Genomic DNA, 14,360 nt, shown 5'->3' on the forward strand with positions numbered 1-14,360 from the left:
TTTTACCTTCCCATAAAAACTTAGAATCAGTTTATCAATATCCATGAAATAACTTGCTGGGATTTTTATTGGAATTATATTGAATCTATACATCAAGTTGAGTAGAACTGACATATTTACAATATTAAGGAAGAGGTAATTTTTATATAGAGTGTAAGAGGATAAATTTAATTATAAGGCGATATTTGAACATAGACATAAAACAACATAAAGACAGAGGTATAGAAAATAGCATTTCTGGTTAAGTACAAATGCAGAGGTGAGGAAATGCTTGTCATGCTCATGGAACTTCAAGGAATAACTGTGGGTGCAATCCAGTTAACACAGAGAAACAGAAACTGAGGTCATAGAAATAATAAGTACCTATACATTATAGGCCTTGAAGGACATTTAAAGAACACTGGTCTATACTTTGAATGAAATGAGATGCCATTGGAGAGATCTGGACAGAAGTGCCATTATTTGCTTAAAATTTTAAAGGTTTATTCTTATTTCTGTGTTAAGAGTTGGTAAAAGAAGGCAGTAAATAGAAAACTATTGTTGTAATTTAAGCAGTAATGGTGGCGTGGGTCACGATAATAGAGGAAAAGTGGGTAAGAAAGCTTTAGACTCTGGACATATTTCAAAGGTAGCATCAGTAGTAGACAGATTAAATGTGATGTATGAGAGAAAGATGAATCTTGAATGGCTCCCAGGTGCATGTCCTGAGTAACTAGAAAATATGAAGTATCTCTTTTCTGAGACAGGCAGGAATATGGAGAGGCATATTTGGAGGTAGGAAATAGAAAATATATATTAGGGGGACATTCATTAAGTTAGAGATTCCTACTGGACAACAAAACAGAGATGTGAAGTAGGCAGGTAGATGTGCATCTGAAGTTCAAGAGAGAGGTAGATATAATTTGTGATTCATCAGCACAAAAATGATATTTAAAGACAAGAACTGGATGAAAATTCCAAAGGTGTGAATAAAGAGGGAGAAGAGAAGATCAGCGGTCTGAGTCCTGAGACATAAAAGTGATGAGCTAAGTCAGCAAAGAAAATTGAGAAGCAACTATTGTGACAGGGAAACTGATGGCAATTTCCCAAAAGCCGTATCTTGATTTCTAGTACCCACTGACAGCTGTCAGGCTAGTGGAGCCCGACTCTGAGAGTGAGGGGTGGAGAGCAAGAATAAGGTGAGAACTGAGGACAAGTAAAAATAAGGAGCTATGTTTTCTTTTCTTTTCTTTTTTTTTTTTAATGATTTTTTAATCCTCACCCAAGGATTATTTTGAGAGAGATGAAGGGAGAGGAAGAAGAAGAGAGAAACATGGATTTGAAATAGAAACATCAAGGTTGCCTAAGAGTAGGTGTCCTGAACAGGGATCAAACCTGAAACCTGAGTATGTGCCCTGACCAGGAATTGAACCCACCACTCTTCTGTGCACGGGACTACCAACTGAGCCACACCAGCCAGGGCGAGGACCTATGTTTCCTTAAAACAAAATTATTTCCGTATTGCAGTTGGGCTACGTCCTGATATTTACCAGCACTCTCGTTCTGGCTCTTTACATTGAAAAGATGTGACCTTACTTTCCATTATTTATACTCTGAATTCTGAAGATCCTATTTACAAATATTTTTGACTAAACTGTCAAATATTTAGTGATTCAACTATACCACCTGACCTTCATGTGTTATGACTTTAAGGCCTAGCGTTATTTCGATTCTATTTACCAATCTGCTTGGAATAAAAACTTATGGAAATAAGCATTGATTTTTTTTTGATGAATTATCTTAGGATAAACCTAAATTTATGTGAATGTCTAAATAATAAACCCTATTCATCTTACACTCCTCTGATCCATCAAAAATAAAGTAAAATGGCCCTGGCCGGTTTGGCTCTGTGGATAGAGCATCAGTCTGCAAACTGAAGGGTCCCAGGTTTCATTCTGGTCAAGGGCATGTACCTTGGTTGTGAGCACATCCCCAGTAGTGGGTGTGCAGGAGGCAGCTGATCGATGTTCCTCTCTCATCGATGTTTCTAACTCTCTATCCCTCTCCCTTCCTCTCTGTAAAAATCAATAAAATATATTAAAAAAAATAAAGTAAAATGATAATAATAATAGCAAAGGTAATGATATAAACGCTGTTACACAAAACACCAGGTTGAAACTGTGGGTATTTACATCTATACTGGAATCAAATACATAGTTATTTGATTTTTGAAGAAAATATATAAACTCAAACATTAAAAGACATCTGAAGTTATGAAAGGTAAGCTTTCTAAAGCAATACATTTACATTTTACTTTATACATGATATTGTCTATTCAAATACTGCTGTTACCTTCTAATATGGAAAAGAGAAAATGCATTTTAGTATAGAATTGACCTGGGAATTAGAAATTCAGAACAAGTCTTAAATATGCAACGAGTTTATGCTATAATCCTGAATAATTCACTTGACCTATAATTTCAAAAAGAATCTAACAAAAGCAGATATCATGAGTCAAATCTTTGTCAATGCCTAAAGGTACGACTCTATGTACATATGCATGAGTAAAACATTTGATATTTTAAATCTGCAACAGTTCATAAATATAGTCTTATGAATTAAAAACTGAAAGCTTAGGCATTTCCCAAGTTTACATAATTAGAAACAGCAATACATATTAAATGGATTCTTTTAAAAAATGGATAAATGTATGTAAAGGAATAAACTGAGACATCCCATGCAGTTTGCCTTGTGTTTGGGAGATTGCTGAACCTCATTTCAAAGGGATGAATTAATCATTTTTAGGTATATATTCTCATGGTATAAGCTCTCCTCATTGAGTATTTGAAACTTTGCATCTTTCTATTGCAATGACACGGTCCGTAATTCACTAGAGTGAGCAATATATTGTCAGTCAGAGAACTAGTCTGCCATATCATTTCCCTTTGTACAGACTTGTAAGATCTCCCAGGAATTGTCATTATCCTTGCCATGAAACTCTTTGAAAAACATTTGGTTATGGGAAATTTCAAACATACACAAAGCTAACCAAATAGTATCATAGACCTCATGTACCCATCTCCTAGTTTCAATAACTCAATACTTACTCCCAATTCCATCAGTACCAACTCCCAATTCCAAGCTTCCCTACCTAATTATTACCATTTTATAGCCTTTTGGGGAGTAAAATTAATGTGCATTGAATTTTACACATCTAAACTGTATGCATTTGACAAATGAATTGACTTATTTAAACCAAAGCCCTAGATAGCTATCTAACATTTCTATCACTCCAGAAATTTCCCTTGTGGCTTTAACTGGTCCATCTCTCCCAAAAGACATAACCACTTTTCTAACTATTTTCACTATGGGTCAGTTTGGCCAATTCAAGAATGTAGGAAAGATTGAATAATACAGCTCTTTTGTTTCTAGCTGCCTTCACACGGTATAAGGTCTATGAGATTCACCCATGTTGTTGCAGGCAGCAGTACTTTGGTCCATTGTGTGCATATACCATAATGCGTGCACCCATCCCCCTGTTGATGGATTGTAGGAAGATCCTATGAACATTCTTGTATGTGTTCTCAGTTCAAAGATGTTTTTATTCCTCTTGGATTAAAATAGCTAAAATTGGCATTGCTTACTCAAATGGTCAGATGATGTTTAAACTTCCAAAGCATTTTACCAAGTGGTTTTATCATTTTATATTCCTATTAGCATTATCAGAGATTTCTGTTTGTTATATATGTTAGTCAACATTTTGTGTAGGTTAGTTTTTTTTTTAATTTAAATAGCTTTATTGAGAAACAGTACACGTACCATAAAATTCATCTGTTTAAAATGTACAACTCATTGTACATTGTTTTTACTATATTTACAGAGTTGTATGGACTAAAGAGAAAGACTCCATTTTGAATGTTTGACCTCTAAGTTTTCAAACACTATCCCTTTATCTCCTCTCTCTTCCCTTTTGTCCCACACATGGGTAAGGCAACAAGAGTGCCCTTACTCACCCTCCCTTGGCACTGGTTCAAAGTTCAAATCACATTAACTTGGCCTGTGAGCACGTACCCTCCTTGTGGCCCCACCTCCTAGCCACAATTAAAGTCAGCCACTGCCTCACTTCACCTTTGTCACCTGCACTGCCTAGTGCTAGCCCTGCTCTCACTAGAGCAGTGGTTCTCAACCTGTGGGTCCCGACCCCTTTTAGGGGTTGAACGACTCTTTCACAGGGGTCGCCTAAATACATCCTGCATATCAGATATTTACATTACGATTAATATCAGTAGCAAAATTACAGTTACAAAGTAGCAACGAAAATGATTTTATGGTTGGGGGTCACCACAACATGAGGAACTGTATTAAAGGGTCACGGCATTAGGAAGGTTGAGAACCACTGTTCTAGAGAGTCCCATAATATGAGTAATAAACCTTTTTATGTTCTCCTGGTGTATGCGGTATAATTGCTCAGGACATACAACTAATTTTGAGTAGGAGGTTTATCCAGACATCCATGGGACAACTACAAAATATTATGTAATCACACAGTATAACTTTAGAATATTTTTACCACCTAAAGCGAAGCCTTACAGGTGTTAGCATTAACTCCTATTTATCTCCTCTATCCTCTTTCCCCTTAGGCTTAGGCAAAGCAGTAGTTTATTTTCTGTTTATAGATTTACTTATTCTGCACAATTATGTAAATTGAATCATGCAATATGTAGTCCTTTGTGACTTCACTTAGCATAATTTTGAAGCTAATCAATGTTGTAGCATGTATCAGTACTTCATTCTTTTTCATTGTCATCTAGTATAACATCATGCGAATATATTTCATTTTGCTTAATGACTCATCAATTGATGAAAATTTGAGGTGTTTTTTTTTTTTTTCCAGGTTGGGGCTACAATGAATAATAAGATGAACATTTATGTGCAAGTCTATTGTGGAGTTATGTTTTCATTTCCCTTGTGTACTCTTAGGAGTAGAATTTCTAGGTCATATGGACATTTTATGTTTAACAGTTTGAAGAATTTCCAAACTATTTTCCAGAGTATTTGCAAAAAACATTTCAACAACAACATACAAGAGTTATCATTTCTCCACATCTTTGCCAACATTTATTGTTGTTTTTGTTTTTAACTATAATTCTGTTCTTGATTATTGTTTTACCTCAATTTGCTTTAAGAATTTTTTTGACAAATTATCTAGAAAACACATTTTACCCATTTATGTATGTTTTTATTTCTCTTGTGGTAGTAGAGAAGGCAGAAAAAATTATTATATCTATAGATTTAATGAGGCCACATGTAGTCTTTTACCCTATGTTAGCGAATTATAGAGTTAACAGATGAGGGTAAAAAAAACCCTAAAAATGTCCCCCATAATGAAATAATACCTAAATCTGAATAAAGATAGACTGGAAAAAGGGATAAGAATAATATTTTGTATCACTCAAAAAGTTTTAAGTGGTAAGAAATATCAAGTTAAAATCATCATAATAAAAAGAAACATCTCAGTTGTCCTTTCAAAATTTCAGTAATGAAGCTAAAGGTAACACCATTGTCACCTTCCAGTTAGTATCACATCATGCTAAATTACTGCCCCTTATCTATATGGGATACATTCCAAGACCCCCAGAGGATTCCTGAAACAATGAGCATCAAACTCTATATATACTATGCTTTTCCTATACACACATATCTATGATAGAGTTTAATTTATAAGTTAGACACAGTAGAAGATTAACAACAATCTACACTAATAAAAGAGAAACATGCAAATTAACTATTACACCGTCACTCTGCCACTCCGCTACACCCACCAGCCAATCAGAGCAACTATGCAAATTAACCCAACAAAGATGGCGGTTAATTTGCATATTCAGGTGTGGAGCGAAGACTGAAGTCGACTGATCATGGCGGCAGCCACAGAGCTGGAGTGAGCAGGAGGCTTGGGTTGCTCCCATTGACGGCCCTGGACTCCGCTCAAGGAGGGGCTGGGGGCCGGGGTTGCAGGTGCTGGGGGGGAGGGGGTGACCCAGGCTTCCAGCCCACCCTGGGCTCCGCTGGAGGAGCTGGAAAAAAAAAAAAAGGAGGGGCTGGGAGCAGCCGGAGCGGAGAAGCCAAGCCTTGCTGCTGTGGCCGGACCAAAGGCCTGGGTCCCAGGTGCCAGAGGAAAACCGGTGCAGGCAGCCAGAGGAAGGAAGGCCTATTGCGTGAATCTTCATGCAACAGGCCACTAGTAACTAAAAACTAAATAGAACAATTATGTCAATATTCTATAATAAAAGTTATGTAAATGTGGTCTCTCCTTTAGAAAAACTAATGTGAAATCCTTTTTTCTTCTTCACAATTTCACAAATAGAGAATTCATTCTTACCATAGATCTTAGCAACCTTGGTATACCTATAGTGCGAGGTTTTTCCTATTTTACTAAGTTGATAATTTTCATCTTTTCATCTAAATGGAGCACTTTAAGGTTTCTTTGTGGCATATCCAAATTGCCAGCATCATTAATCTTGTGCTTTGGGGTCATTATGTAGTAAAATGAGGTTTACTTGGACACAAGCCCTGTGATTCCACAATAGTGAATGTGATAACCAAGATGGTTAGTAAGTGACTAATGGGCAGGGAGGTATTTATCATGGGGACACTGGACTAAGCATTGACTCTGGTCCTGGGTGGGATGAAGTTGGTTGATACAAGATCACATGAGATTTCCTCACACTGCTCAGAACCAATGTGCAATTTAAAACTTATAAATTGCTTATTTGATTGCTTACTTATGGAATTTTCACTTAATGTTTACTGACAGTGTTTGACCACGGGTAACAGATACCACAGAAAGCAAAACCATGAATAAGGGGAGACTACTGTACCACTATACCAATGACTAAACACATCATGAGATTAAAAAAAAACACACAGACAACTATTGGTATTTAACAGCACTAGGCAAAAATAAAGGACTATTTAAAATCATTTTTCTTTCTAAGAAATAAAACAATAAAGCAAAATTGAAATACACTGAGTAAAAAAAACCCACAGAAATACTATTTACTGGAAAAGAAATTCCTAAAATAAACCATTGCTGGTAATCCAATGACTAGGGTCTCTCTCTGACATTTAAACTGCCCTCAATCAATAATTTAGAATATTTCAATAAGGCCACAATATCCATGTGTTTCTAATGAGATGAGTTGATGAATTTATATAAACAAAGCTCCCAGATTCTTCGTCTTATTTTTAACTTAATCTATATTGTATATACATCTTAGACTCAACAGAGAAATAATAAACATTCTTCCTTATTTGGTTAGCTTTAAGAATTCAAGTTGTCCCCATATATGTGTATTTCACATCAACTATCTCACTGTGAGAAATAATGAAACACTAAATTGAAATAATATAAGACTCCATGGAGTTGCAAGTCAGTTAAAATGTTAAAGTATTTACACAGATACAAATCACTTAAAATAGAGCTACATCATTTTTTATTTTTAGGTATGTTGGATATTAAACTTTTTTCTCTCTGGAGTGCCTAAGTTTATTCCAGGGAATGCCTTAGAACCCAAGCAATCTGATTTATATTTACCAATCTGACTTAAAATTCAGTGCCTGAGTTTTAAGGTTTAAAAAAAGTAAGTTGTTAGATTTAATATATCTATTAGAGTACTTAAGTGATTCTTTAAGAAAAATACTGTGATAAATCATGGTCAGGAAATATAGTTTATCACTTGTATGGTAAGCTATATTAATGAGTTATTTAAAAATAGAAAAATGAATACTACCACATCTACTTAACATTTAATTCAATTATTTATTTCAATTATGTTTTATAGTGAATGACATCCCTTTACCAAAAAGCAGTGATTATATATTTTACATTAAAATTACATAATATGATATATAGGTGCTTGTTTTTTTTAAAATATATTTTTATTGATTTCAGAGATGAAGAGAAAGAGAGAGAGTTAGAAACATCAATGATGAGAGAGAATCATTGATTGGCTGCCTCCTGCACACCCGCAACTGGGCATCGAGCCTGCAACCTGGGCATGTGCCCTGACCTGGAGTTGAACCATGAGCGCTTGGTTCATAGGTCGACACTTAAGCACTGAGCCACTCTGGCCGGGCTGTGCTTGTTTCATATAAACATATTCAGTGCATAGTAAAATTAATTTTTTGTCTTCATTTTTGTTACAATAAAGTTGGAAATCAAATCTGATGGATACTACAATAATACAGTTCCCTTCAAAGGGTATCAAAGACTCTTTGATGGAATGAGAAATGATCAAAGTCTAAGCCTGTTTTAAAAACCCATGAAAATATTAGATTCAAGTGTATGTTTTTTTTTTTTATATTTCTCCTTGAATTAGTCCTTTGATCCACTTTATTAAAAGAGAAAGTAAGGAAAGTAACCTAACATAGAGAATAATCTATGGAAACACCCCGGGGTGATACTTCATTACAGATAGTTTATCATGACACTGAAAAATCAGCATTTGGAAGTGAAAGTCATCAGTGATCTAAGGACATGTGTTCCCTTCAGATGTCACAATTGCTTCCTTTATGTCAGTCAGGGAATTCGCTTTTTATGGTTGAATTTTACTACTGTTTGTATGCTTGTTTGATTTGAGAACATCTTAAATTCAAATGAACATGTCAGTACTAAAGCAGTCAGGAAAAACTGAATTTATTTCTAGATGGAATAGCAAAATATCGTAGCAAAGTGCTTTCAGGAGTTCTCTATCAACTCACAAAATTATCAAAACCAAAAGTGATCTCACAATGTCTTTGCTAATGTTATACCACACTTCCTTGTCAACAGCCAACCAAATTGGATTAATAGATAACATTGACCAATGTACTGTTAAAAAGTGTTGTAGAAAATACTTTAACCAATTCTAGTCTATATATATATATATATATTAAAATGCCATCTTGTCATCCTCTCTAAAAGAGAAATATACATATTTAATGGTACAGTATATATTACAGAGTAAAGAATAATCCTCTCAACTAAAATAGAGATGGGACTGCTTTGTAAGATCTTAAAAGATAGAGTGCTCAAATATAGATGCTTCTAGTACTATATTTGATTTATGTTCTCTTAAATGACAGAAGCAATATATACGGCTTTGTTATTTTGGAGAATGAAAGAATCCCAGATATATATATATATATATTTAACTTTATTTTGACAGTCTTGCAGATATCCCCATCTCTTCCCCCTTTGCACACCTCCACCCATCCCCCACCCTCCCTTCCCTCTGGCCATCACTACACTGGTGCCTATGTCTGTGGGTTATGCATATATGTTCTTTGGCTAATCCCTTCACCTTCTTTCATCCAGTCCTCCTTTCCCCCTCCCCTCTGACAGCTGTCAGTCTGTTTCCACTTTGTTTGTCAGTTCATTTTATTCATTAGATTCCACATATGAAACCATTTGGTATTTGTCTTTCTCTGACTGGCTCATTTTTCACTTAGCATAATAATCTCCAGGTCCATCCATGCTGTCCCAAAAGGGTAATAATTCCTCTGTCTCACTCTGGTAAAGACAACCCAGACTAAAGGGGTTGGGACAGACCCCACCTTCAGATGACAAGAGCCATGACATCACACTGCAGATGCATAGCTTCAGGTTGGGAATAAATGAAAAGGGCTTTTGCAATCAGTCTAACACACCATCTAAATTGGGAATCAAAAGAAGTCTAATATCAGTGCACAACAACCTTTCATTGTCAGAGAGAGGCACAGGAACTATCAAAGAATTGAAACGCAGAAGCCAATGTGGTAGAAAGTAAACGGAGTAACCGTTGTGTCTCTAGTGACTAGTAAAGACTGTGTTTCAAAAAGAGAAGGCGTCAGCCTTTGAAATGGCGCCGACAGAGTAAATACAATGTGGCTTAAAAAGTGATCACTGAATACAGAAATGTAAATATTAATACTTGGTTACCTTGGTAGGAACAAAGCCTGGCTGGCATAAGAGCGAATGACAGCTGAAGCATCAGCTCCAACAGGTAAGGGTTCAAAGCCACAAGACTTTTCCTGGAACCAGCCTCCAATTCAGATGTCAATTACAAGTTCAGGTTTTCTCCTGTGTTTCTGACCCACTGGTTACAGATTAACAACAACCCCCTCTTCAGGTTTGATTCATTTGCTAGAGCAGCTCACAGAACTCGAAGACATATTTTACTTATTAGAGTAGAGTACTTACTAGTTGCTCCACTGGCAACCTGCCCCCATCTTTAGGTGCTGACCCAAAAGTCACCTAATTAATATAATAAATGCACTTTTATAGTTCTCATAACTTAGAAAATTCCAAGGGATTTAGGAGCTCTGTGCCAGAAATGGAGATCAACTATATATTTCTGATTATCCATCACAATGTCACAGTTGTATTTCTTTCTCAAACCACCACCCACTTGAGAATATGTGCATCTGTCCCAGGCAAACCTAGATACAGTATAATGCCCAGGTGGAACAATTGATTCATTTATTCATGTTTACAGGATGGAACTCATTTTGTATGGGAACAAATAATGTTGAGAGTTGTATGGTGGCAGAATGTTAATAACGTTTTCTGATTGCTTCTATTTTCTTTAAAATGAAAAGCAAGTTAATTAGATCAGAGTAAAGATATAGAAAATATATTAGAAGTTCACTGACAGAGAAGTCTATTTAAATGAGCTAGTAAATGAAAGAAGGCTAAGCAGCATTAGGGTTCTATTGAAGGGAGTGGTTGCAAATTTAATGTTTCTAATAAGCTGTTGCTGGTTGTATAATTTTTTTCCAGTTCTATTAGGCTGTGCAGGCACAGATCAGTCAGAGCATTGGGTGTTAATCAAGTTGGCATTTCTGCAAGTGAGTACATGAAGTGAGAAAGGAGCAAGGAAATTTAAGGGTAGCAAGGAAGTGATTATAATAACAGATGAAGGAATGTAATATAAGTAATTAGGGAAATGACATTTTGAGTCAGGTAGAAGCAGTCAAGTGAAATAAGATCAGTAAATTATATATAGTAATGGAGTCAAAGAATTGTCAGAGTACTGAGAGTTGAAAAGAGGCGGGGGTAAAAGTGAAGTAGAACAATGCAGGGGCTTGTATCTCAGTTACTCCCACCAATGGCAAAGGGTAGGAGTGGCTGAGGTAGGGTGGTACATAGGGTGGAAGGACAGGAAGTGAAAGAATTGTAATGAGCATATTAAAATCATTTTCTGCAGGGATATTCAAATCACCACTGATTATGACAGAAGTCGTGCTGCACAGAATGGCAATGAGACAGGAACTAAATTTTTGAAGAACAAGAGTGAGTCATCAGTAGAAGATGGCACCAAGGAAAGACCACATTGTAAATATAGCTTGATGACGAGGCAGTTAGATATGAGTGCACTAGAAGGAGATAATGAGATTTATCTAGAAATAACCTTGAGAAACTAGGAACATACAGATGAGTATCTAGCCACCATGTGACAGAATTACAGGATAAGCAGAGTCTTCACATGAGAAACAAGTTTCAGTTTGAGCAACAAAGTGAAAGGAACAGTTGGAGTAGATAAAGAACATTTTAATGATTACAGACCGTGAATTGCGGGGGCACAGTGAGAATATTTTAGTATTTGGAAAGCAATGAGAGATGGGGCAGAATAGAAGGTGTAAAAAGTACAGATGGCCAATGGACATGAAAAAATACTCAACATCACTAATCATCAGGGAAATGCAAATTAAAACCACAATGAGATATCAATTCACACCTGTCAGAATGGCTATCATCAATAAATCAGCAAACAAGTGCTGGTGAGGATGTGGAGAAAAGGGAACCCTCATTCACTGTTGGGTATGTAGATTGGTGCAGCCACTATGGAAAACACTATGGAGGTTCCTCAAAAAATAAAAATGAAACTGCCTTATGACCCACAATTCTACTTCTGGAAATATATCCGAAGAAACCCGAAACACTAATTCTAAAGAATATATGCACCCCTATGTTCACTGCAGCGCCATGTGCAATAGTCAAGATTTGGAAGCAGCTCAAGTGCCCTTTGGTAGATGAGTGGATGAAAAAAAATGGTAGTACATATATACAACAGAATATTACTTGGTCATAACAAAAAAACAAAATTTTACCATCTGCAACAGCATGGTTATACTTAGAGGGTATTATGCTAACTGAATTAAGTCAGTCAGAGAAAGAAAAATACTATATCACTTCACTTATATGTGGAATCTAAAGAACTATATAAGTGAACAAACAAAACAGAAGCAGATGAATAGATACAGATAACAAATTGATGGTTTCCAGAGGGGAGGTGGTTTGGGAAACTCAGGAAAAGGGTGAAGGAATTGAAAGGTACAGACTGGTAGTTACAAAGCAGTCACAGGGAAGTAAAGTCCATCATAGGGCATATAGTCAATAATTTACACTAATAAAAGAGAAACAGGCAAATTGGTGTCACTCTGCTACACCCACCAGCCAATCAGATGAGTATACAAATTAACCCAACAAAGATGGTGGTTAATTTGCATATGCAGGCGGGAGCAAAGACTGAAAACAATATAGAAGGAAGCCAAGGGCTGCAGAAGGGAGTGAAGCTATAGAGAAGCAAGCAGGGTGGCGGAGGCGGGAGCGAAGTCTGCCTCCGTAGGCTTCACTCCCTTCTCTGCTTCGCTCCAGCCACAGGAAGCCCTATTCTTGCAGGAATCTTCCTGCAATGGGCCTCTAGTATTATAATAACTAAGTATGGTGCCGGTTGAGTACAGAAATATCAGGGGGAACACTTTGTAAAGTATATGATTGTCTAACCCAGGGGTGGGCAAACTTTTTGACTCGAGGGCCACAATGGGTTCTTAAACTGGACCGGAGGGCCAGAACAAAAGCATGGATGGAGTGTTTGTGTGAACTAATATAAATTCAAAGTAAACATCATTACATAAAAGGGTACAGTCTTTTTTTTTTTTAGTTTTATTCATTTCAAACGGGCCGCGGGCCGTAGTTTGCCCATGGCTGGTCTAACCACTATGCTGTACACCTGAAACTAATACAAAATGTCGAATGTGAATTGTAATTGAAACAAATTTCACACAGAGAAAAAAAGTAAATGTAAAAATGTTTGGGGATGATACTCTAAGGCAGTAGTCGGCAAACTCTTTGGTCAACAGAGCCAAATATCAACAGTACAACTATTGAAATTTATTTTGAGAGCAAATTTTTTAAACTTAAACTATATAGGTAGGTACATTGTTATTAACTTAATTAGGGTACTCCTAAGCTGGCCTTTGCTAAAAACGTCCTCAATCTGATTGAGGTATGTTCTCTGAGTTCGACCCCTTCCAACTCTCCCATCCACACTCGTCTTGTATACTTCTTTTGTCTATCTCCTTTCCGAAAACCGACTTCTGTGCATGGGCCACGAAGTTTCAATCACACTGTATGTGCGCACCCACATGTGGTATTTTGTGGAAGAGCCACACTCAAAGGGCCAAAGAGCTGCATGTGGCTTGCGAGCCATGGTTTGCCGACCACTGATCTAAGGAATAAAGGGTGACCTGGAAATCTTGGGCTTCTTGTTTTTATTTATGCAAAAAGGATAATGGGCATTAATAGGATTAGTTCTGACAGTTCAAAAAATTAAATCGTAATGAGGGTGTGAAAAAGAGGGGAAGGGGTATTTACTAGTATAAACATATAATTTCTAAAATTCATATAAAAAATAAATAGTAAAATGAAATGTAAAACTACTTATCCTAACCACTTGTGTATCTTAGCTATCCCTGAGAACAGTTCCTCGAGTTTTTATTAATTTCTATGCATAAGAAATATATATGAAGTTTGCCAATTACCTCTAATTCATGTATGTATGAATACAAGACGTAGATATATTTATACAGAAAAAAATCACACAATGTATTCTGTTCTTTGTACATTTTATCTCACATGATAATAACCTTGGCACTCTTTCTTCAATAGCACATGGATGCACTTTAAAAATATATCCTGCATATATACCTTTGCATTAATTTATTTAACTTTTTTTCAATAATGAACATTTAGGCTATTCATAGTTTGTTTGACTTGTAAGCAATAAATATTTGGGCATATTTCATTTTATAATGTTTATGACAATCCAATATAATAAAAGCCTAATATGCTAAGTGTCTGGTTGTCCGGTCGGCCATTTAAACACTTAAAGTATAATACACTAAAGACTAGAGGCCCAGTGCATGAAAATTCATGCATTGGAGGGGGGGTCCCTCAGCCCAGCCTGCCCCCTCTCACAGTCCAGGAGCCCTCAAGGGCAGGAGGTGACCCAGTGATCAGGGGAAGGCGATGCCCCTATCACACCTCTGCTGTTGTCACTGCTAGCAGGCAAGCCTCGGCT

The sequence above is a fragment of the Myotis yumanensis genome, unplaced genomic scaffold (genome assembly GCF_028538775.1).
Source record: "Myotis yumanensis isolate MYYU_CA2020_CCGP unplaced genomic scaffold, mMyoYum1.0.hap1 SCAF_5, whole genome shotgun sequence".
Taxonomy (NCBI): domain Eukaryota; kingdom Metazoa; phylum Chordata; class Mammalia; order Chiroptera; family Vespertilionidae; genus Myotis; species Myotis yumanensis.